The sequence below is a fragment of the Podarcis raffonei genome, chromosome 9 (assembly GCF_027172205.1).
Source record: "Podarcis raffonei isolate rPodRaf1 chromosome 9, rPodRaf1.pri, whole genome shotgun sequence".
NCBI classification, from domain to species: Eukaryota; Metazoa; Chordata; class Lepidosauria; order Squamata; family Lacertidae; genus Podarcis; species Podarcis raffonei.
In genome coordinates, this window is record NC_070610.1 from 50,523,809 (window position 1) to 50,548,471 (window position 24,663).

The 24,663-nt window shown below is 40.1% G+C and overlaps 1 long non-coding RNA gene across 1 annotated transcript in view; it reads right to left on the bottom strand.

The window, feature by feature from the left end:
* The window catches only part of LOC128421130 (uncharacterized), a 51,670-nt gene that overhangs the window by 10,061 nt on the left and 16,946 nt on the right, over positions 1–24,663 (bottom strand). The window contains exon 2 of the long non-coding RNA XR_008332237.1: positions 2,750–2,853. This is a non-coding gene — a long non-coding RNA (uncharacterized LOC128421130). The remainder of the gene's footprint in view (positions 1–2,749; positions 2,854–24,663) is intronic.

Genomic DNA, 24,663 nt, shown 5'->3' on the forward strand with positions numbered 1-24,663 from the left:
GTTTTTGATGCTGTTCCGAGAACCGGAGTTTGTTGGGCTGCCGGCCGGAGGGCTGGAGTCAGCTGGGGGCCTGCCAATTGCACCCGTCTCCCCGGACGCATCCCAACAGTCACTCCCAGGAGAGATGCGTGGCTCAGGCATGCTGCAGGCTCCACAGTAAGTGCCGGCCCCCGCAGTGTAGCACCCATTGCCAGCCGCCTTTCATTGTGTTTGTTGACTGAACTGAAAAGTTTTGTGAGCCCCCCCCCCATGTTTTTATTTTTTAAAAAAAAACCCTCATATTTTTGTCATTTTGTCAACCCCCTCAGTGATGACACCTGGGGCAGACCGCACACACCCCTTCCTACGCCATGGGGTAGAGCATAAGAACACAAGAAGAGCCTGCTGGTTCAGGCCAATTTCCCATGTAGTCCAGCATCCTATTCCCACAGTAGATAACCACATGCCTGTGGGAAACCTGAAAGCAGGATCGAAGCACAAAATCACTCTCCGCTCCTGTGACTTCTGGCAACTAGTAGCCAAAACTGTGGAAACCTTTTAGGAAAAGTGTATTTCTGAGGTCTGATGGCTCATAACACCACTTTTTTTGGAGTAATACCATAAAATTATATAACGACGGAAAGATAATTTAATGAAGAATGGATTGCAACAAAGTTTGTTCAGTTATCTGTATTCTGTCAAAAATTATAGTCAAATAACCAGAAAAAGCAAGCACAACTTGCTTCGGTTGATATGCAGTAGCTTTGAATGTAGCCAATGATCATGAGTGTTTAGAGAGCCAATCAGGTGTTATGAGCCATCAAACTTTGGAAATACAGTGGTACCTCGGGTTACAGATGCTTCAGGTTACAGACTCCGCTAACCCAGAAATAGTACCTCAGGTTAAATACTTTGCTTCAGGATGAGAATAGAAATTGTGCAGTGGCGGCCCGGCGGCAGCAGCAGGAGGCCCCATTAGCTAAAGTGGTACCTCAGGTTAAGAACAGTTTCAGGTTAAGAACGGACCTCCGGAACGAATTAAGTTCTTAACCTGAGGTACCACTGTACACTTTTTCATAAAGGTTTCCACAATTTTGGCTGCTAGCGTAGAAGGATTACTGCCCCCAACTCTGGAGCCACAGCATAGCCGTCATGGCTAGTAGCCATTGATAACCTTAAACTCAATTCATCTGCCCAATCCTCCTTTAAAGCCATCTGAGTTGATGGCTATCACTACTTCCTGTAGAAGTGAGTTCCACAGTTAAATATGCACTGCACAAAGAGGTACTTTCTTTTATTTGTCCTGAATCTTCCAACCTTCAGCTTCCTTGGATGTCTATGAGTTGTAGAGTTCTATGTCTGTGTGTGTTTGAGAGAGAGAAAGAGAGAGAGAGCTTTTCATCCACCTTCTCCACGCCATAATGTTATCTGCTTTACATACACAGCATTTTGCTTTGCATACAGAAGGTCCCAGTCCTCAGCATCTCCAGGAAGGACTAGAAAATACTCCCTGCTTGAAACCCTGGAGAGATGCTGCCGGTCCGTGCAGACAACATTGTGCTAGAGGGAGCAGGGGTCTGACTCAGTATGAAACAGCCTCCTGTGTTCCTACACTCCACAGTGCTGGCGTATTATTTTGTTATCCTGGCTATTTTACTGCATATAAATAACATCCACTTATGACAATATTAATTCTAATAATTATACACTTATTCCCAGCTGTAATAGTGGCTTGAGACAGCTGCCTTCTGCAGACTCTACTGTGGAGTAGTGCGTAAGTGGGATAACAGCCAGGGGAAAGCCTAGTAATAAAGATTAGTTACCTATAATCTTATTTTCTCCCATGAGAGGAAATAAAAGGATAGAGCTTAACAAATGGAGGGATATTCTGGCAAGGAAACTACAAAGTACAGTAATATATAGAGAGGGGTTTTAAAAAATTAATTAAAAACATTTCATCTTCTCTGTCAGAAGTTATGTCTTCCTATCTACTGTAATACAGAATATGCCTAAGTGATTTTTTTTTAAAGGGCTAACATTTGTTGATGGCTTTAAAAACAAAAAGAAACTCGCTTTGCAGAACTCTGTTGAAACAAAACAAAACAGACAATTACTTTCAACAAGTTTGGAGGAAGGTCATTAGCACATCAACTCAAATCTTTGTCAGCCACAGCTTCTGTGATATATAAGGATCACAAAGCAGTTTTGGAACCTCTGAGCATGGCCTCCATTTTCTCATGACTTCAAACCTATGGGCTTGCTTTCAGAATCAGTTATTCTGGGATAATGAGGAGATGGATCGATCTGTCCAATTTAAGTTTCTCACTTTTGCAACCTTAAGTTCAGCTTGATTTTTTTCTCATTGAAAATTCATTCAAATTTCTGCTATTGTATGCATTTTTGGAAACAGTTTCCCCAAATTTAGCTTTGCATGTTATTCTATCATGGGGTTCTCCAACCCCAAAAGTGTGCACACTATTGGGGTTGGAGAACGGCACCACAAAATTCAGAGAAGTTCAAATTTTGGAGGATAGCTGTGTTCTAGTTTACTTATTTGTTAGGGAAGTTCAAATTAGGTAGGTACTTATTAAAATGTGAATATGACACTTTTCTCACTCCTTAACACTTCAGCCCATGATTTCTTCATATATCCACACAGCTGCTAACAATTTGAAGTTAACTAAAGTGGAGGAAAGCAATTCCAGTTAAAACAGGGGCTCTTCTTCACATTGAGATAAGTGATGGTGTAAAACAAGAATAGAGCAGTTACCTTGGAAATCTACAGTTAGTTGGGATGTTGAACTTCCTGAACAGTCATAAGGATTTAGGAATAACCTCGGAAAGTAAATGAGTCACAATCCTATGCAGTTTTACCTGCAGAAAAGAGAAAACCAAAATGATCAGAGAACTGAAATAACTCCCCTGCAACAAAAAGGTACAACATTTGAGGCTATTTGGTTTAGAAACAAGGCAAATAAGAGTGAACATGATGGAGGGATATAAAATAATCAATGGTGTGGAGAAGTCAATACACAGGTGTTTGTCTGCCCGTCTTGTAATACTAGAAACCTGAGGTCATCCAATGAAACTAAATGTTGGAAGATTCAGGACAGGCAAAACTAAGTACCCCCCCCCCCAGCACATAGTTAAGCTACTGTATGTAATTGACTTCCACAAGAGGTAGTGATGACAACCAACTAAGGCAGTTTCAAAATGGGATTAGACATTTTATTTTATTTTATTTTATTTTATTTTATTTTAAAGAGAAGGCTATCAAGGGCTACTATTTGTCCCTGGCCATTGGCCATGCTGATTAGGGCTGATGAAAGTCTGGAGGGCTACAAGTTCCCCATCCCTGAACCTCAGCAACCCACAGATGGAGCTCCAAGAAAGTCAAATGCCCCCTTGATGCTTTCTGTGAATTAACTGAGGTGAAATTTGAGCAGGATACAACTTAAACAACTTGTGTCTGTCATCTGAAACAGTGGTGAAGAAAATCTTTTACTATACTTATGCACCTGATCACCAATCCAGGGAAGGTGGGAATGGTACCGCTATTTTCACCGGTTGACAGAACAGCAGTGGGCAAGTGTCCCTTGGCAAGTGTCAACATGCACATTGTGGCAAGTTACCACTGAGTAAGTGCTCATCTGTATTCACCCCATGCATTCCCATTGTGAAAGTATGATTTATGTCCTTTTCCTCACTAACGTTGAGTTTCTACATTTGTTCTGTACAAATTAGTGCAGCGCAGTGTTGCCAGATGAGGTCATATTTGGCTATAGTATATTTTTGGTGACCGCTACTTGTAACCATAGCAGCTGTTTTCTCTGTTTCTTTCTCTCTAGTGCAGAGGGAGGGAACCTCTCTCTCTTTTTAAGGCCTCAGGCCTCATTCCCACATGGGCAACCTTCCAGGGACTGCATGCCAGTGGTGGGTGGACCCTGAAGCAAAAGTGGCCAGAGTAACAGATATGACTCTTGCCTTTGTACAGTAGGCTTCATTCCAGCCATGTAAATATATATACTATGTTTGTATACAGCTCCACTTGCACATGTATTCCATTAAGGCAAGCAAGAGGCATCATCATAGCATAAGAGCCTAAGAAGAACCCTGCTAGATCAGTCAATGGCCCATTGTCTCCAGCAGACTGTTCTCATGGTGGCTAACCAAATTGCTGTGGGAAAGCCACAAAAAGGAGCTGAGCACAAGAGGACTCTCCCCTCCTGTGGTTTCCAGTTACTAGTATTCAACAACATTACTGCCTCCAACCATGAAGGCAGAGCGTAGCTATCATGGCTAGTAGCTGTTGGTGACTTTGTTTTCCATTAATTTGCTTAATTCTCTTTGAGAGCCATCCAGGTTGGTGTCCATCACGGCCTCCGGTGGGAGTGAGTTCATGTCCTGGTCTTCCAATATTCAGCTTCATTCGATTTCCATGCGCTCTAGTGCTATGAGAGAGGGAGAGAAATCTCTCTCTATTCACATTCTCCACGACACACATCATTTTATAAACTTATATCCTGTCATAGGATGGAATGGACAGGTGGGCGGAGACACTGAGCACCTCTGGTGTGACATCCCCACTGGCCAAGAAAAAGAAAATCAAGGAGGCTGAGTGAGTAGAGCAGCGAGACACTCGGAGCGGCTGTGCAAGCTGTCCCCCCCCCCACTCTCCAACTCTCCCCTGCTCTTTTTGCACTGCTTTTGCGCCATTTCCTGCTTCAAACAATTTATTTATTTATTTGACACAAACACAGTCATGCATAAGTGGAAGGTGCTTAAGGGGGGGCGTGTCTGTAATTTATTTATTTTAAAGCATTTTGTGCATTGGCTGGTTGGTTATAATATATGGGTATAAAGTATTCAAAATGGAGGGTTTGGGAGTGATTTGAGTCCTGAGAAACGGGATCTAAGGGAGATCCTCGGAAGATATAACTGTTTGGTAGGGCCTTGGATAAACATCAAATTCTGAGGTTAGCCCACCAACCTGCTTTGAGATGTTATGACCACACTTTTGTTGTTTCTGAGACTGCAAATAATGTGAAAAGTAGGGGAAACCACCTCTAATGAAGTTCACAGCCCTTCGGCTTGAATTCAGACAGCACTAGGTATTCAGTTTTAGAAGGATGGGGAAACTTGTTCTCAGAAAACAGAACAGACTATTCTTTATATTCCTAAAAGGCATACAATGCATGTATTCTTTGCTTTTACAATAATTGCTGGTGATTTAATTGCATGGGAACTACCATATATTTACAGAGAAAATACATGGATATTTTTGTTCTCTAAATCACAGTGCAGATTATATCATACAATAATTATCCTTTGGACTCTCAATAAGCAGTCATGAAGTTTGAGAGAACAAAAGTGCTCTAAAAAGACAAATCTTCAAGGCTGGCTGGGTGACTGAACATTTCTTCCATCCCTTTCATTAACCTGCTCAACTAGCTATAATACTCCCCCCCCCTTTTTTTTCTTTTGCTCTCCAGTCTTCAGTCTTCAGTCATGAACCACTGATATGGCATGTCAGTAGTATGAAGAAAAGGTGGAGGTGGGCAACCTGAATGAAGCACCCACTAACAGAGGTTATCCTAGCAACTAGGACCTAACATTTAGTTTATCACATGCCTTATGGCAGGGATGCTATGAAGGTGTTCATCTTCTACATATGGCATGCCTATTGGATAATGTTCAGTGGCAAGCTCTTATTTGCTTGCATTTTTATCTTGCCTTTCTTCCATCATGGAGCCCAAAGTGTCATGCATGTGGTTCCTAGGCAGTCACCCATCCAGAAACTGACTTGAACCTCCTTAATTTGCCAGGTGGTGGCCTCATGTGTCTTCAGATCATAGTCAGGGGTATGGAACCCCATAGCTCTTGTGAACAGAGCATAAGGTTGAGTACAGGAGAAACATACCAGGGAGTTATCTTTCCTTTGATAATGTGAGGTAATAGTGTAATTCCATATGCCATCTTTCCTCTTTCGTCTTCAGTTATTCAGCAGGAGGGAGTGTACTGTGGTTCTGTATAATTTTGGTAATGCAGATGGAATTTTATTTAAAGCAAAAACAATCAAACTTAAAAGTACTATTTCTTTTTTTAAGGTGTAAGATTTGGCAGCTTGGTACTATGGAAAATGTAGAAATAGTGAAGGGACCTGGAAGGAATAGAAGCTACATTGGTGTGTCAGTCAATCATTTAACACTTATGTCCATTCGTATTACTCATATATTTTAAATGGCATATATTATAAATGGCATAGACAGGTAGTATTATGGTGCCACTGGTACGGTTACTGCAATTGGCTTTTGCCATCTACTAACATCATATAACTGCCAAAGTTGCTGTTGCATTAAAAAAAGTGACTTGTAGGAAATTGAAGAATAACCAAAGAGCATTGTTCTATTTTATAAATAATAATATTTAGCGGACACCACTCTAAGGACATGATTTAAAGTGTTTTATTTCTCAAATTGTCAAAGAAAATGATTTAAATACACATTTAATATGCAGAACAAATATTGTAAATATTAAACCCATTGTATTTTAAGGACCTTCAGATCTCAGAGAACAGAAAATGCTTTCATTGACCACCTACCTACGTTCTGTCCTTTAGTAGTTTTGCTACTTCAGGATGCATAACCATGAACTCACGTATTTCATAGTTTATTTATGATGGTAATGACCACCTGTTTAAGGCAGTCTGAAATGGCTGGCTTTGATATTTTGGCTCTAGGCTGGCCAAATCTCTGTCTAGGAGGATTGTTGAAGTGAGCTGAGTTGTTAGATACTTCTGCCATGTTTATGGTATTAACTTTATATTATACAGTGCATATTTGAGCATGTAAAACTAGTTCACTGGGTGATTGTGCCATATGAAATGAACCCACCTGAGTATCCATTACCGGATTCTGGAAATTATATGTGTGCAAGAAAATGCAACTGTGAAAATATTTACACCTTATTGTTGACGATATTATGAACAAATTGCCTGGCTCCTCTGTTCAAGGTTTTGCTGTTGCTGGTCCTTCAGCAGCACAGATATTTGCCTCCTGTAATATATATGAAATAATAACAGTGTTATGCAATATTCAGATCCAAACCACCATTACCCAACCATTTTTATCTTTTGAGAACCATTTCCTTTGAACTTTAGCCTCTACCCCTACCCCCACTTTGCTTTTTTAATTTATTTTACTAGACTACATAGAGATGTATATTGTTATCAATAAAACATTTTTCCACCACTAATAACAATACATAGATAGTTTTACAGATGAGAAACTAGTGTCAGGCTTTGGGGAAAATCAGCTCCCTCCCATGGGGCAGCCCAAAATCAGAGAAACAATAAGAGTTCTTACCAAGCTATTTATTTAATTATTCACAGAGAATGATAAAGGAATGCAGCCTTCCTAAAAATGGAGTTGTCCCCAACTGAGCTCTTCCCCCCTCCCTTCCTAGCAACAGCACTTACTCTTAAGGTGGCCGCCAGGGGCTAATTGTCTCTGAGTCCTTTGCTCTTCCACTTTCAATGCATGCCGGGTTCTGGGAGAAGGGGGGTCAGAAATGCTCTCCAGTGATAATGTGTCAGCTGGCTGCTCTGTCTATGTCTCCCCCTTCTCTTCTCCCAACACCTCCCAACTCGTCTGTTCTCCTGTCTCTGAGCTGTGACCTTCCTCAAACCACTGCTGTAATTCAATACTGCCTTCCTCTTCTCTGGGAAGTTGAGGAGGAGGTGGGGCGGTCTCCACCATTCCTCAGTCTCTTCCCCCTCAGTCCAGTCCCTGACAACTAGACACAAAGGACCCCTTTGCATATTACATTGGCAGCAAGACATTGCAGTATGGCTTCCTGATAGCATGTGTGGCAGGAAAGCATGTATTTGATGATATTTGAAGTTCCACATCATTACCCTGGCAGTGCAGGATGAAGCAGTGATGCTGAGAAGGGAATGAAGGGAATTTGTTTATCATCATGCCCTTTCCTAGGATGTTTGCATTTACAATGCCATTAATGAGCAATCTGCTTGGAAGGCTACAAACTGTACAGGTTCTCCAGTAATACTGCTCCTGGAGAAAATAGCTCTGATAAATCTAACCAAATGTAAACAAGGCACAGAATGTATGCAAAAAAGAAAAAAAAATCGACCTGACTCTTTTAAGTAAACACACTGCAGACCACCAGGGTGACAGTCAACAGTGTGACCACAGGACATTAAGCAATGTAATGTGTTCTTCAGTAGCTTTTACTTTTTATATTTGAAGAAAGTAAGGTTTGGTAGGCCAGAGTTTGCTGTCCCTTAGATGTTTTTTTAAAAATCCACTCCATCTCTATGAGAAGTGACGCCCTTGAGTGTAAGTGTTCACAGAAGAAGATGCCTGGCATTGGATATTTTCTCTGCCTACTCTCAGACAATAAAAGATCATAAAGGGCTGAGTGTGTGGTAGCAATTCCAACACTTTATAGTACTTTATACATCACAAATGGAGCAGAAATGGTATGTTTAATTGTATAACACCTTGTTTATTTCTATTGATACCCTATTTGGGGTAGTGTGGTAGTGATTTAGGTCCTTTTATGGCAGGCTTCCTCAACCTCGGCCCTCCAGATGTTTTGAGACTACAATTCCCATCATCCCTGACCACCGGTCCTGCTAGCTAGGGATCATGGGAGTTGTAGGCCAAAAACATCTGGAGGGCCGAGGTTGAGAAAGCCTGTTTTATGGGCATATACATAGCAAATGGAGCAGAACGAATATATTTAGTTGTAGAACATCTTATTTATTTCTGTTCAAACCTCAGCTCAGGATAGCTTAGAAACCAGCTAATAATCTATTACAATAAAATCATAAGAATATCTACAATAAAGTCCAATAAAATCTATAATACATTCAAGCAGGCACCCAATTAGTCACAGTACATCAATAATCTGTTTCCACATCCTTTTGCTACTGGTGTTTTCTTAGGAAACCTTTGAAACTCCTAGTTTTTCCCTAGGTATAGGAACTCCTTCCGCAGGGGGCAAACCATTAAACAGGCAGAAGATCAGAGCTCATATCTCCTCTGACAGCAGTTGTGTAACATGATTGTATTTGAATGCTTCACTGGCAGATTAAAAGCACCGTGTGCTTCCATTAATGGTGCATTTTAGCGAGAATTTAGATACATATCCACAAATTAATGAAAGTAGGTTAATCCTTTCGGTTCAGATAAATCACTAGAATGCCCTGAAGTGCTAGTCATGTTCAGATACCAGTTAATATACAGGATTGGCATTTGTGTTCTCTAACCTAAAGTTGTCAGTCTTCATATCCAATCCTCTCTTAATCAACCAGGTTAACCTCAGTACAAGTTTATTTCAGTGTTCTTTATAATTGCAGTTGGGGTTGGACAAATCTTTCAGTTTCTCACTTTTCCTGTCTTAAGTTCCAGTTACTCCATTCCTGCGTCAGTTTGAAAATTTGGAGGGGGAAGAAAAGTGTGCACGAAAGTTCACATACATTGTGCATCTCTCCTAATATACTCATTTTTGCAAGCAATTTCTAATATAATGCATTTTATACACTTCACTAATATACATTTTGTGTGTGTGCATGTTTCCCTTGCAAATGCTTTCCTGTACACTTCTTTTTAAAAGTTTCACAAAATTAAAAAATTGTAAAATTCTGTAAAATTCTGTTGACATTCAGTGCAAACTGAGGAAGACTATGCTCTCCCTTTTATCCTCTATACTAACAATGAACTATAATGAACTCATTCTCTGTGCCTATCCTTATGTTGTCAAAATGGCACCATCAATGCACAGCAGGAAGGAACAGGAGGCGTGGGGAATCTCCAAGGTTTGTGGAAGTAACCTTGGGGGGTGACCTTCATGGGAGAAAATTTCTGTAAAGTGTACACTTCATGTTACAAATCAGTTGGAATGCTGAGAATGAAATCATGTTTTCCTTTAGTGATACATAACTTCTAGGAAATTACTCACACTCCATTAGAAAACCATATGTAATGTAATTAAGAGCTTACCCTATAACTTTCAAGTATATAGAAATAAAAATCTATTTAATTTTTATTTGCATTTTTATGCTTTTTAAAATAGTTTACAGTATTCATAATGACCTTTGCCTTTGACATTTCCTTAAAGTTAATGCCTTGTTAAATTAAGTATGAGCAGGTTTGCTTTCAACTTTCACCCTGTCAACCATCCAATACCAGGAAATGCCTTCTCTATTGGTTGTTACCTCTGACTTACATTTATTAATTCTACCTTTTAAAACATAATGAGAGTGAGTGTACCCCTCATATTTTTGCTTCTCTCGTCCCCCCATCCCCACTACTACGTACATAAATATGTCTAAAGACTTTCCATTATATAATCTAATTCATTTCCAAGGTTTATAAGTATGAAATGAAAAAGTGACCCTCTTTGTCCTGACATAACGATTACCAGTGTTATGCACTGACACAACTGATCATTTGTTGTGTGGAGGGAAGATAGACCCTGCAGGCCGGTAATTTATCTTTGCCCTGGGCAGGGGGCCAAGCACCACTATTGGTCAGTTGGCCCCAAGCCCAGGGGAATGCCCTCTGATTCTTGCTGTCAAATCTGGTGGCAGGAGGATGTTCCAGCCTGCAATAGGCCAGTTCACAGATGCCCACAAAGCCATCCACCTGAGAACGGACTTCCTGGATGAGTTCTACCAGACTCAAAGCCTTTTGCTGCACTCACAGTTTTGCGGAATGAGAAAGAATTGTGAACTAACATAAGAAGAGTTCTTCTGGATCACACCAAGAGTTCATCTAGTCTGCCATCCTGTTTCAAAGAGTGGCTAACCAGGTGCCTTTGGAAAGCCCACAAATAACACAATAGCCATGCCCCATGGTTGTTCCATAGCAACTGGCATTTAGTGGCATTTAATTTATTACTTCTCAGCCATTAGGATTATGTGAAGTATGTTTAGAAACTACTATTGAAAAAGCATTTTCACCAGAGACTATGGATCTGTTTTATTTCATACAATTACATCCCACCATTCTTCCATCATGGAACTCAATGTGGCGTATGTAGAGGCACTGACCAGACCCAGACCTCCTTTACTGCAGCAAGTTGGTTGTGCAAAGTGCCCTCAGGCCATGCCCTGATGTTTGGCAAAGAAAATTAACTTGGGAGATCAAACTCTAAAGAACCTGACACGATTCCAGTTGAAGTTGATTTACAAATCTCAGCTTGACTTAAGTACGTCAGAAATGGTTCAGTATGTGCTGGAAAGCAAGCCAGGAATGCTTCTGTCTCTTCTTAAAGTTAGGCAACTCAACATTCCAGTAATGTCAGAGACACTGCTGTTGAAATCATTTGCCTCTGGAATTCAATTCCCCCTTCCCCCCAAACCCAAGAAACTGGTTCAAATGTTATAGGTCTATAGCTTCTTAAACCTGATCTGAACATTTTGAGGCCCATCCGCCATGATTTCAAATGGCTTATGAGTCATACTTGCAAGAACAAGGATTATGCATTCTCACAGTCTTTCAGTTTTGTTACGCCAAGCCATCTGTTCTAGGTCTTATATTTGATTTTTTTTAAAAAAAATCCTATATATCCTTAACTCATGGAATAGTATAGGACAAAAACCTTAGTGAATAAATGGGAAGGGATTCTCCAGGATCTGTGGAAAAGGTCAGGGCTATACTCTTGTAGATCTCTCATTCATTTGAATGAGGCTTGAACATCAGAACTTCCTCATAGCTTGTCCCCCATCTCTGCATGTTATCACCATCAGTCTTGCCAGAATCCTGCTTCTCAACTAATCTATTGAAATTATAGAGTGTGTTTAAAATATTTCAAGTTTGAACTTGGCTCTCTTAGGACCTAATCATGAATGCAGTTTCTTGGAGGAAATGATCATGAAAGAAAAAAGGGGGGGCATTGTGTAAGCATGCAATCACAGTTTCCCAGAGTTACCTGTCAAGAACATGAATGAATGTATGTGTTGAAATTATGCAGGTTCTTCTTCAGCACTTGGAAACTTTTTTTTTTTAATGAATGGCTGTTTCATATTATTCCTCCAGTGGCAAACACCACAATTTCTAAAAGGGAAGATGCCATGCTTGAAGCCTAACTGGATTCCACAATAACACTGCCAATCCCAAGCTGTGAATATTTAGTGGTAAGAGAAACACACTTTGAACAGGCTTAGGTGCTCTTTTTAATGTGGCACATGTTGCAAGATTAACAAGTTCCTGAGCTGAACACTGGTATATAATGAGCCCCAACAAATGGCTACCCACATCCTATGAATGATTCCTGCTACCTCATTCAAAATATTCTACCAAATCCATACATATTTTCTGTGTTTAACCTTCAGAAGAAAATCTGTTTATGTGTGAAATGACTATTACCAGACTTTGGCTAACCTATACAACCTAGAAATAAAGGGGTAGAAAGGATCTAATTTGCGCCATTGAAAAAAAGCCTTTATTTTAGCCAGTCTACACCTGGTGATCAGACAAATGCATGACATAGGAGAACAAGTCTCATCATACCAGAATTGCACGTAGGTAGGGAACATGCAGAAATCCAACTCTGTTTACATTCAAAGCTGAACCGACCAAATCCACATATTCCCTAATAATATACAAACTGAAATATAGCCATCCTTCTAATTTCACACCTCCAAATTTTGCAGTGTAGTTCTTTGGCAACGTGAAAGGGTAAAGTGTGCATATAAATGCTTATATTATTGGAAGCAGGAAACAAAAATGCACTATACAGTCATATCTTGGAAGTCGAACAGCCTAGTTCTCGAATGTTTTGGCTTCCGAACGCTCGAAACCTGGAAGTGACTGTTTTGGTTTTCAAACGTTCTTTTGGAAGCCAAACATCCGATTCTGCAGCTTCCGATTGGCTGCATGAGCTTCCTGCAGCCAATCAGAAGCCACGCTTTGGTTTCCAAATGTTTTGGAAGTTGGACGGACTTCCATTTGACTTCCAAAGTACCACTGTATAAGGGTAAATTGTATTGGAAAAATGTATTGGAAAAATATTGGACAAAACTGCAAACAAAAATGTGCATATTAGCACACTAAAATGTTGGTGAATTTCCATAAGGATGTTATTTTAAATCTCAAGCTGATGTGGAAATGTGGTGAATTGAACTAAAGGAAAGACACAATAGTGATGGAGCAACATGCACAGGGCTTGAATTCAGATCCCTGTGCAGCAGCTCTTCTGGAGTGGTTGAGAACTAGGCTGTTGGAACGCCTCATTGCACTGTATCTTCCCACTGGCCCTATGGATGCTTAAAAGGGCTGGAGATCAGTACAAAGCTATATACAAAGGGGAAAGGGAAGTAAGAACACACAAGTCAGCTACCTTTCAACAGTTGCTAAGTTACATGGACCCCTGCATCCCTCGAGGGAAAAGAATGCTAAAGATTTCACACTTCCTATGAAAGCAGCAGAAAAATACACCTTGCTTTTGCAGGAAGTCAGGTGATTTATTTATTTTTTTAAGCGCTAAGAGGAGACCCAGCTAAGAGGGGACCAAGGAATTGGTGTGAGAACTAGATTCCATTTCTTTCCATTGGATTCTGAGCACATTAAAATCTCTTGACTTTTGATGTGTGTTTTTCTGTTTTATGAACAGTTGCATAATTGGTGTAGCAAAACTCCCAGGATTCTTCACGGCCCCTAAAATTTCATCCCACTGTAACAAAGAAATGAACTTGTTAAACAGTTTCCCCCTCATCAGCTTTGGTATGTGATGGGTGAAAGTCCATTAAATTAATTGGAATCAGTTGGTTGAGTTCAGTGGGCTTTGGCTCAAGCCCAGTGTGAATTATATCATCAGAAAAATATTCTTGGATTTCTTGTCATGCAAAACAAATGAGCAATGAATTTATATATGGAATACTGAAGCAAGGGAAGTGTGGACTGAAGTAAGGACTACATTGGCGTGAGATTTTCATCCTCAGATAATAAGCACCATCTCAGGTGAGTGGTAATAAAACCTTTTAGACTTTACTTCCTTACCTGTGAGTAAGCGCTATTGAACTTGCTGTTGCTTACTTTTGAGTAGAAGTACATAGGTAAAGTACCTTTTAGGCCTTTATGATATGCAACATCCACTGCATAGAAAACTGTTGAGCAGTGGTACATGTTCTAGGTGAATTAAAACAAGCAATAAATAATCATCACAATTAACCTTTCTTGCTAATAACATAGAGCAGATTTAAGCAGCAGTGCAAACTATAATCTTACAGACATATGAATCACACAAATTATAAGAGGAAAATGAAGAGGTTTTGTCTTTGCTTTTCCATGGGAGCAAAAACATGGTCTGGAAAAAGAACTTTATCCACAGTTATTCAAACAAATAATCATGATCTGATTATTTTGAAGAACTAATCATCTGTTAAAACATTTCTATTGCATACTGCCAGCTCATCAGTTTCATATGCACCTTGTATCTTCCTTTCTGATTTCTAGGAGAAATGTAAAACTCAAAAGTCATTCCTTCGACATCATTTTATGTTGACACTGCAATTTTGCCAGAAACAATCCTGCATTAAACCTACAGAGTATGAGCCTGTTTTCAATATGGCCTGTAGCTGTAGGGGAAACACTCTTCAATTACACAGGCCCGGTGGTGCTGGCAGAAATTCAGAGCAGCTGCAAAAATTACTAACGTAAACTAGGACATCACTTGTGAGTTCTTCTTGTCTTCAATTTAGGGTTAAACAGCAAAATCTAGGAAACACATCATTTATGAGCTCTTTTCAAATGATTTTTTTCCTACTGTGAAACTAATTTAATCTAATGGTCTATTGGTGGCTCTTTTCAACAGAACAGTGACAGTGTCAACTATCCATGTCCTCAATGTTGGCTCAGTCCACCAGTCCACCTCTTCCCCAATGCTTTCACATTCAGCTGAATGCATAAAAGTGGCCCTTATGTGCTGTCATTTGTTGAACTGAAAAAATGGGCATCAGGGGTGTGGTCAATGTGCTGTCATGGAGTTAGAGGAGTGTGGTTAGCTGGTTTGGTTCCACTCTCTATACACATTCAGGCGACATGTGGACAGATCTTCTGAAAATGCTTATTAACATAAAGCTGTTATTTTGCCCGGGGTCAACACAACCCAGTTAGCATGCTGAGAATGTGGATTTTGTGAATTACACTTAAGAACATAGGGGGGGAGACCTGTAAGCAGGATTCAAGCACAAGATGCGGAGTGCAGGGTGGGGGCAGGCCTAGTAAGGGGCACACTGCACAGGTTGATAGTGAATGTGCTTTGTCGAAGTCTTCCTTCCAACCTGGGGGATTGTGGTTGTCCTGTCACCCAACCCTTGGGTCTGTGGCTGTTGCTGCTGACTGTCAGGTCAGCTTTGAATAAGACCTCCCTCATCCATGATCTGATTGTGGATAAGGAGGCTGATCTGGTCTGTATTACTGAAACCTGGGTGGGTGAGCAGAGTGGAGTTGGTCTCGCCAAGCTGTGCCCACCTGAGTACTCAGGGCAGACCTGAGGGTTCAGGAGGGGAGACATTGATGTAGTCTATGAGGATTTCATCTGTCTCTCCAGGCTCTCTGTCCAGTTGAGTGGGCACCCAGAGTGTTTGTTCCTGGAATTGGGCAATTGGGAGAGAGGAGGGATCCACCTGGTTTACTGCTCACCTCACTGCCCAGCAGTTTCCCTGCCTAAGTTGACATAACTGGTTTTTTTTTGGGGGGGTTGAGGTCTTCCAGACTGCTGGTTTTGGGGGACTTCAGCATCCATGCTGAAGCAGTTAGCTCTGGAGTGGCTCAAGGCCTTTTACAACTCTGAAGGAAGTGGCAGAACCGACAGGAGCTCACTGTGATTTGTTTGCGAAACATTTTGAGGACAAAATCACTTGCAACCACCAGGATCTTGACTCCACTATTACAACAGATGAATCTCAAGGAGTGTCCAGAGCACTGTCTAGTCCTGCAGTGTTGGATGAGTTTCAGGTGGTAAGTCTTGAGGATGTGGACAAGGGGCTTGGATTTTTTTAAATTAGTTTTACATAGAGGTTATACACAACAAACATAACATTTCAGGAAAGAGGGGGGTTTGCCCTGCCAGACTTCAAACTGTACTATGAAGCGGCAGCTTTCTGCTGGCTGAAAGAATGGCTGCTTCTTGAAAACACAGACATTTTGGACTTGGAAGGTTTTAACAATATTTTTGGGTGGCATGCATATCTGTGGTATGACAAGGTTAAAGCACATAAAAGCTTTAAAAACCATATTGTCAGAAAAGCATTATTAAATGTTTGGGTTAGATATAAAGATTTGCTGGAAAACAAAACTCCAAGGTGGTTGTCGCCAATGGAAGCTAAGGCAGTTAAAAAGTTAAATATGGAGTCTAAGTGGCCAAGATACTGGGAAATTTTGGAAAAGGAAGGGGACAAACTGAGATTGCAGAGTTTTGAGAAACTAAAAGGGAAGGTGAGAGATTGGTTGCATTATCACCAAATAAATGAAGTGTTTAAATTGGACAGTAAAGTTGGCTTCCAGGTGGAAAAATCCAAATTGGAGACTGAATTGTTAGAATCCAGTACTAAGAATTTGTCAAAAATGTATAATTTGCTGCTGAAATGGAATACACAAGATGAAACGGTTAAATCAGCTATGATTAAATGGGCTCAGGACATTGGTCATAATATTTTGTTTGCTGATTGGGAAAAGTTGTGGACCACCGGGATGAAATTTACGGCATGTAATGCCCTAAGAGAAAATATTATGAAAATGATCTATAGGTGGTACATAACCCCGGTCAAGCTTGCAAAGATTTACCATTTGCCTGACAATAAATGTTGGAAATGTAAAGAAAAGGAAGGTACATTTTTTCACCTTTGGTGGACGTGCCCGAAGATTAAGGCATTCTGGGAAATGATCTATAATGAACTCAAAAAGGTATTTAAATATACTTTCATCAAGAAACCAGAGGCCTTTCTCTTGGGTATTGTCGGCCAAGGGGTGTTAAAGACAGACATAACTTTTTTCATGTATGCTACAACAGCAGCTAGAATACTTATTGCGAAGTACTGGAAGACGCAAGATCTACCCACACTGGAAGAATGGCAGATGAAGGTGATAGACTACATGGGCTTGGCAGAAATGACGAGCAGAATCCGAAACCAGGGAAGAGAAACAGCGCAAGAAGAATGGAAAAAATTCAAGGACTATTTAAAGAAATATCACAAAGTTAATGAAAGTTAGAATGATGATGGATTGGAAAGTAAACGGTTACTACTAGTAATGGTTAAGACAAGGAGAATAAGGAGGATTAGCTTAAACTTAAATTAAAATAAGGGAAGATTTGCTGAGTAATTGATAAGAATTTGGAATACAGAAAAGGGAGGCATGAGGAAGTCGGGGAAGGAAGGTATAAGAAATCAGGATATGAAATGGTACATGTTTTTTTTGTTTTGTTTTTGTCTTTGTATGTTTATGTATGTTATGTTTATATGGAAAAATTCTTGAATAAAAATATTTAAAAAAAAAAAAAACATAACATTTCAAAAAAGAAAAGAAAAATGAAGTCCATGGATTCCATTTCTACATTTTATTCTTGCATCTTTTACTGTAATCTATCTATTATAACCTAGCAGTTCAAAAGCACGTCAAAGTGCAAGTAAATAAATAGATACCACTCCGGTGGGAAGGTAAACGGTGTTTCTGTGCGCTGCTCTGGTTTCAGACAAACATCAGCTCCCTCAGCCAGTAAAACGAGATGAGCGCCGCAACCCCAGAGTCGTTAACTATCAGGGGTCCTTTACTGTTACCTTTTTATCTATTATATTACCAAAGTATCCAAAATTCATGTCACTTTACAAGTGACATTGTATTCCTGCTAACGATTTCAACTGTTTACCGTCGTCTCTTAGATATGTTAAGTAATTGTTCCAGGCTTTCAGACATAATTGGTTTTCTTGGTTTTTGATCTTTCCCGTCAATCTTGCCATTTCCACTTGGTCTGCCACTCTTCTGTGGTCGGTACTTTTTCTTCTTACCATCTCTGGGCTAAGAGCATCCTTGCTGCTGTCGTTGCAAACATAAACAGTTTTCTTTTCTTTTGGTAGTTCCGCATCTATAATTCCTAACAAAAAAAGCCTCTGGTTTTTTGACAAAGGTTATCTTAAACATTTTTTTTAACTCATTGTATATCATTTCCCAGAATGCTTTTACCACCCCACCAAAGGGCTTGGATTGGTCAGGGTGACTGCTTGCACACTGGACCCTTGCCCCTCTTGGCTGATAAAAACAAGCAACTGATATTCAGAACCATTACTGTTGCTACTTCTCTTGCCATCGCCACCCACTCATCTGGTCCAGAGGGAGGCCACCAACAAGCAATGAGAAGGAGCAGAAGGAGCAGCAGTTGCCATTGCCTGTTCAGTCATCTTTTCTTTCTATTTTGGAAGAGGTGGAGACTGGGCCTAGAAGCAGTGGAAGAGCAAGTGGGTGATTGCAGGGTGAAGAAGAGGGTCCCCAAAAGGAGCTCTTGCCTCCCCCCACATATGCACACACCAAAAACTCCAAGAGCCAGCATTAGTTGAAAGGGTGAGTCTAAGGGTTTTTCCAAATGGAAATTCTGAGGATGATGTACGCAGTAATGAAAACTATTTGGAAGGCACTGACCCACTTAATCTTACATTTTCAAAATGAGAAATTAAAGTGAACTATAATCAAAGTGTATTTCAAAGAAACAGAATGGATATAATGGTTAAAAGAAGCAGAGAAAATTTAAAGGGATAAGGTCTGCTATACATAATATAATTCCGTTTAGATTAATAGGATGTTTCACCATTTGGTCCTGAGAATGACTGTCATATATTTTATACAACTAATCAGTTTTGACTTGGTGAAAAAAGTTTTATTTGCAATAATGCTATTAAAGTCTTAACACTTACTGTGTTGTAATTAACGTGTGTATTTCTTTCCCTTTCACTCGGCTAGTTACAACTTCTCAATATATATATCTCTCTCTTCAGCAAGGGGCCTCTCTTGCCTTTTTTATTGCTTTATACAAGAGGGTTATTTATTTTAAAACCTAAACCAAACGTGGGATTGAAAAGCAGACATTCAGAATAAAAAAATGAACAAAAAGAAAACAAACCCTCACCTTTCATTATGCCTGTCATAAGAGTCTCCTTTATTAAATTTGCCTGATGTTTAAACCCTCTTATTTATTTATTTTTTTAAAAAAATCAGGTACATTTGGTTTTTACTATTTCGAACAGGCTGTGCTGAATGTAGTGATTATTCTAAGCTAAACAAAGAAGTAATTTGCTCTTTGAAAATTAAAGAAAAATGCTTCAAGACATCTGTATGCAGAACATGATTCATAACGTTCATATAATTTAACAGATGTCATGGCATACGTTGATTTTGCAGAATAGAAAATCTAAATGGACTTGTCCCACATAGTGATATGGCCATGCATTAAAGTTGTACTTTGAAATACTTGGAACGAATAAAACTCAGACCTCCTTAAGAGGCACTTTCCACACCAGAAGAGCAATTTCCTTATTTTGCAAATACACCTGCCATTGTATCACACTGCTCCTTGATTTCTCTCATCTATGTAGCTTTCAAATGAGGACTTGCCCTTAAGCCAGGGTAAAGCCAGCTTTGCTTTGCTTACTGTTTCATCTAAAGCTGTTCCCACATCCAAAGTCTTTTCTGCCATGGAATCTGCTTGTCCATAACCAAAAAAGTTCTAGTCGAATTCATGTCTGTCCCCTATGCATAGCACAGCTTTTGGATCCCAGCTTATATATTCTCACTGCTGAAGGGTGCTAGGGAAGTAAGGTTTTACTTAAGGAGATGGTTTTTAAATGAAAGTTGGATCAGGGCACTACACAGATTCTTTCCTTCAATTGTTTTTTGAGGCAAACAATATCGCAAGCTAGTTCACGGGTGTAGCTAGGAACTAGTGCAACAAAGATATCCAAGAACAATGCTCCATTGGAAGGCAAAATCAACATAGATTTTACAGGGAAGATTCAGAACATAATCAGTCAACAATCCATCTGTTTTCAAGATGAACTTTGCACAGCAGTGTGACATTTATTCTTTCATATTCTGGTCCATACATATTTCTCCATACATATTTCTCTTTTCATATTCTGGTCCATACATATTACGTATAAGCTTGTTTAGCTTTATACGTAAATCTGGCAGTTACAAACTGGAACGTGTCCAGAGGAGGGCAACCAAAATGGTCAAAGGCCTGGAAACGATGCCTTATGAGGAACAGCTAAGGGAGCTGGGCATGTTTAGCCTGGAGAAGAGGAGGTTAAGGGGTGATATGATAGCCATGTTCAAATATATAAAAGGATGTCACATAGAGGAGGGAGAAAGGTTGTTTTCTGCTGCTCCAGAGAAGTGGACAAGGAGCAATGGATCCAAACTACAAGAAAGAAGATTCCACCTAAACATTAGGAAGAACTTCCTGACAGTAAGAGCTGTTCGACAGTGGAATTTGCTGCCAAGGAGTGTGGTAGAGTCTCCTTCTTTGGAGGTCTTTAAGCAGAGGCTTGACAACCATATGTCAGGAGTGCTCTGATGGTGTTTCCTGCTTGGCAGGGGGTTGGACTCGATGGCCCTTGTGGTCTCTTCCAACTCTATGATTCTATGATTCTATGATTCTATGACCCTTAGCCTGAAGTGAGATGAGCCCCGTAGTCACCTTTGATGGGGCTTAACCATCCAGGGGTCCTTTACCTTCTTCTTTTTTTAACCTACTAATGTGATGTAGGCCCAGTGTGGAGGACTGAGGGTGGATGTTAGATAAGGATAACAAACTATGGCTAACATTATTTGAAAAGTATTCTAATTCATTCACTGACAGGCTGTGGGTGATCAGTCTCCACTGTTTACTTTTATGTTTCACATCTGACTCTAGAATATAGTGCTCTAAGTTTACATTTTGGCACCAGTGTGTTTTTATTGCGTTTGCATTTTTCCTCACAGTTTCTTTTGATTTTATCCTATAGAGTCATATGAGGAATTGGCACTTGGCTGCCAGACTAAGAACAGGTGCTACCCATTTTAGGGAGACCAGGAAGGATTTTGTAAATTATCTTCATATTACGTATAGATGTGCAATGTATGCATTTATTTTTGGATTGTTTTAAAGCATTTGCTAGAGTGGGGATTACTAAAAAGACCAAAAACACTAAATAAGAATATTCCGTTTCACCCTCCAGTGCCAGATATAGGAATAAACATTATCAGATGTACACAGAAAGCTTTTTATTGACTGCTTGTTGGGATAACACCATTTTGTTATCCCAACAAGTAGTCAATAAAAAGCTTTCTGTGGTATAGTCTTGCTCCCCTCACATTTCAGTTCCTGTGACTTTGGGCAGGAGAGTCTGATGGGTGTGAGGTTTTTTTCCAAATAGCCTGGCCACTTTAAAAGAAGGAAAAATACCACCATGTGGCATTATACCTACTTTGGTCTGTCCACTTCCAACATTTTGATGTGCAACTAAGTTCATCACTGAACCAATTTATAAAAGCCAAAATATCTTTACATTTGTGCTTATTTATCTGGCCTAAGAGAACTCCCAGATATAAAAAGCTGATGCTGATATGAGTTCCATGTTTCTGACTGAGCAGTCCATTACATACTGTAAATTAAAATGCTATATCTAAGCATCTTTTCCCGACTATTTGCTTCCCTTTATTCTTTTTTCATGATGTCAGAGAAAGTCTGTTTGTGGATTACATGAGCTTTGGGGAGTACAAGAAAGGAGAAGGGCCATTAAAACTGAAAACTACAAATTATATATGTCTGAAGAAAGAGAAAAAGAATAGAGAAAGACCATTCTCGGACCTCACACACACAGCTTTCAACAATAGGAAGAAAAACTCTCGGGAATTCATACCCAAAAGTAATGGAAGAATTCTAGAATAATGACTGCTGGCTCAACCACCACCACCAGACCTTGTCTGCGTGCAACATAAACAGTCATTACATCAGCCTCTACAACTGAGAACAGACAATAAAAACTGTCAATTTCCATACACCAGATTTCATAGCTACAGTGTTACTTTTGTGCGTGTGTAGCTAATAATTCATTTCCCTTTTTATATGGATCATAATGTCATTAGGTTGCAATATTGGTTTTCTCTCTTCTCACGAGCTAATTCTTTCTTTATGAAAGACCAGCAATTCATTCTGAAATATAGATGTATCAGTGCTCTGTTTCCAATGAACTTACTCAAAGCATTATGCAGAAATGCGGTAAGTCCACAAAAATCCCTTTTAAAAATGATTTGATTGGCTACAGCTGAAGAGAAAATAAAGCCACAAATTATAATTTGTTTACTGGGAACCTTTCTGTTGAACTTTGGCTAGCACTGAATTGCTGGACCAATCTGTTCTTTGGAAAGTTACAAAGAAGACAATGTCCATTAGTGGACTTTAACAAGGAGCACATCAAATACAGCAGTTCTCAGCATGTTTTTACTGTGTGTTTGTTTTTAAGGCACACGCTTCTTTTTGCTCAGCAAATTGTTTTCGAATAACGAAATAACGAAGAAAATAAAGTCAACTAGCAACATAACTCCTAACTCAGTCTTGTTTACCAGTGATTGCTGGTGCCCATTGGGACTGGTAGGGCAGAAAGCACGGAGGCCAAACAGCAGGTGGAGCCAGAGCCAATGACAGACAAAACCAAGAAATTCCAGTTTTCTAACTCCCTGGTGAGTTCTACAAGGAACAACACTGAGGCTAAGGAAAGGGAAGTGACTGCCCGTGTGTTCCAATGGACCACCCTCCACTGAATTTCTGTTCTGAATTGCTTGTGTGGTACTTTCTTCTTGGACTGTCGGTGCTTTAATATGCCAACATTATAATGCCAGGCCTTGGGAGTGAAAACAGATCCCAAGACTAAGCTCTGGGTGTATTATTTATATCATTAATTTTGCATCATTTACATCATCCTTTGAAGGTGTTGTGAGTCCACAAAGTGCTTTCAGATAGTTACTGTGCCTAACCAGCGAGTAAGACTTATGGAATAGTCATTAGCTCCATTGGCTTGAATCATTGTAAACTACCTCAGTTAAAGCAAAGTGCTCCACACACGTTTTACTGCCCTCATTTGAGTAGGCAAGTAGCTAGTACAGTGGTACCTCGGGTTAAGTACTTAATTCGTTCTGGAGGTCCGTTCTTAACCTGAAACTGTTCTTAACCTGAAGCACCACTTTAGCTAATGGGGCCTCCTGCTGCCACTGCACCGTTGGAGCATGATTTCTGTTCTCATACTGAAGCAAAGTTCTTAACCTGAAGCACTATTTCTGGGTTAGCAGAGTCTGTAATCTGAAGCGTATGTAACCCGAAGCGTATGTAACCTGAGGTACTCTGTACTGGAAGTGTTCGCCAGACCTGTCCCTTGCCCTGTCCCATGCCAGGGGACTTTAGCCTCCTCTGAGATATTTTTTTTCCTGGAGGCGAGAGATGCATCAGGATAGAGAATTATGCAACCATACATCTCATATAGTTTATCCTCCCAGGACTGCCTTTGTTTTGTTCTTCTCTGTTTGGGTGAGTAGAAAACTTCCTCCTTTCCTGTTCTCAAATGTGTGCAAGCTTACCCAAACTTTTTTTTTTCAATTGCCACGGTAAGCAAAATAGAATATACTGACAAACATTGAAACTATTAAATATTTTCCCTTATCTCTTCCTCATGCATATTGCATGCCCTGACTAATTGGGTTGTGGATTACAGTTACTAAGTCAGCAGTTTCACAGCTAAAAAGAGCCCCTCCAGAATATTTTCTTTCCCCTAAAATGCTTACGACACTCCATTAGGATGCAAATGAATTTGAAGGGGGAATCTATTGGCTTTTCTCTGGCATCCACTATCCCTGCACCCACAAAGGACAGGTTAAAATGTGGCTTTTGCCTGTCCCATGCAGCACTGCACAGCTAACAGCAACCTGCCTGTGACAGCTGCCAATGAAAAGGACACTCCTTGAACTGAGGAGTCATGCTGCCTTGAAATCCTGAGGGTGCTGTACAAAACCATTTTTCAGAATCAGTGCTGCTGCACCTTTTCCAAGTTGTCAAAATTTGCTCCTTGCGGAAGAAGTGGTGCTTAAGCTGGAAAAACAAACAAACCCTAAAATAGCATTTAATAGTCAATCACACTAGGCCTGACATATTAACACACAGCCACCTGACACAGGAAAGTGTGCTCTTTTCCCTCAAGTCAGTGACAAGAAGAGACAGTTGTTGTAATCAGCTTTCAGTGTTTCATCCAAAACCAAAATCGTTTCAGTCTAAAAGAGCTTTTCACTGAGAGAAGATGACAGGAGTGGGGCATTCTAACAGGAGCATGCTCATCTCTAAATCTACCGGTCGGGAACTTAAGGTTCTGTTTTATGGCTTTTAATTTCTTCTTGTAAGCTGCCCAGAGAACCTTTGCTACTATGAGGTATGCAAATAAGTATAGGGTTAAAAAAAAATTAATTTAGGGTAGTGTTCCAGTATTGGAACACCTGTGAGACAATTCTCTTCAGGTGTCAGGATGCTGTCAGTGGCTCCCAGCTGGTTGGCCAGGAAAGTATAAAGACAAAGAAAAGTTTCTTACAGTCCTTTTTTATTTCAAACTTTACAGAGAAAAGCCATCAAACCCTGCCTCTTGGA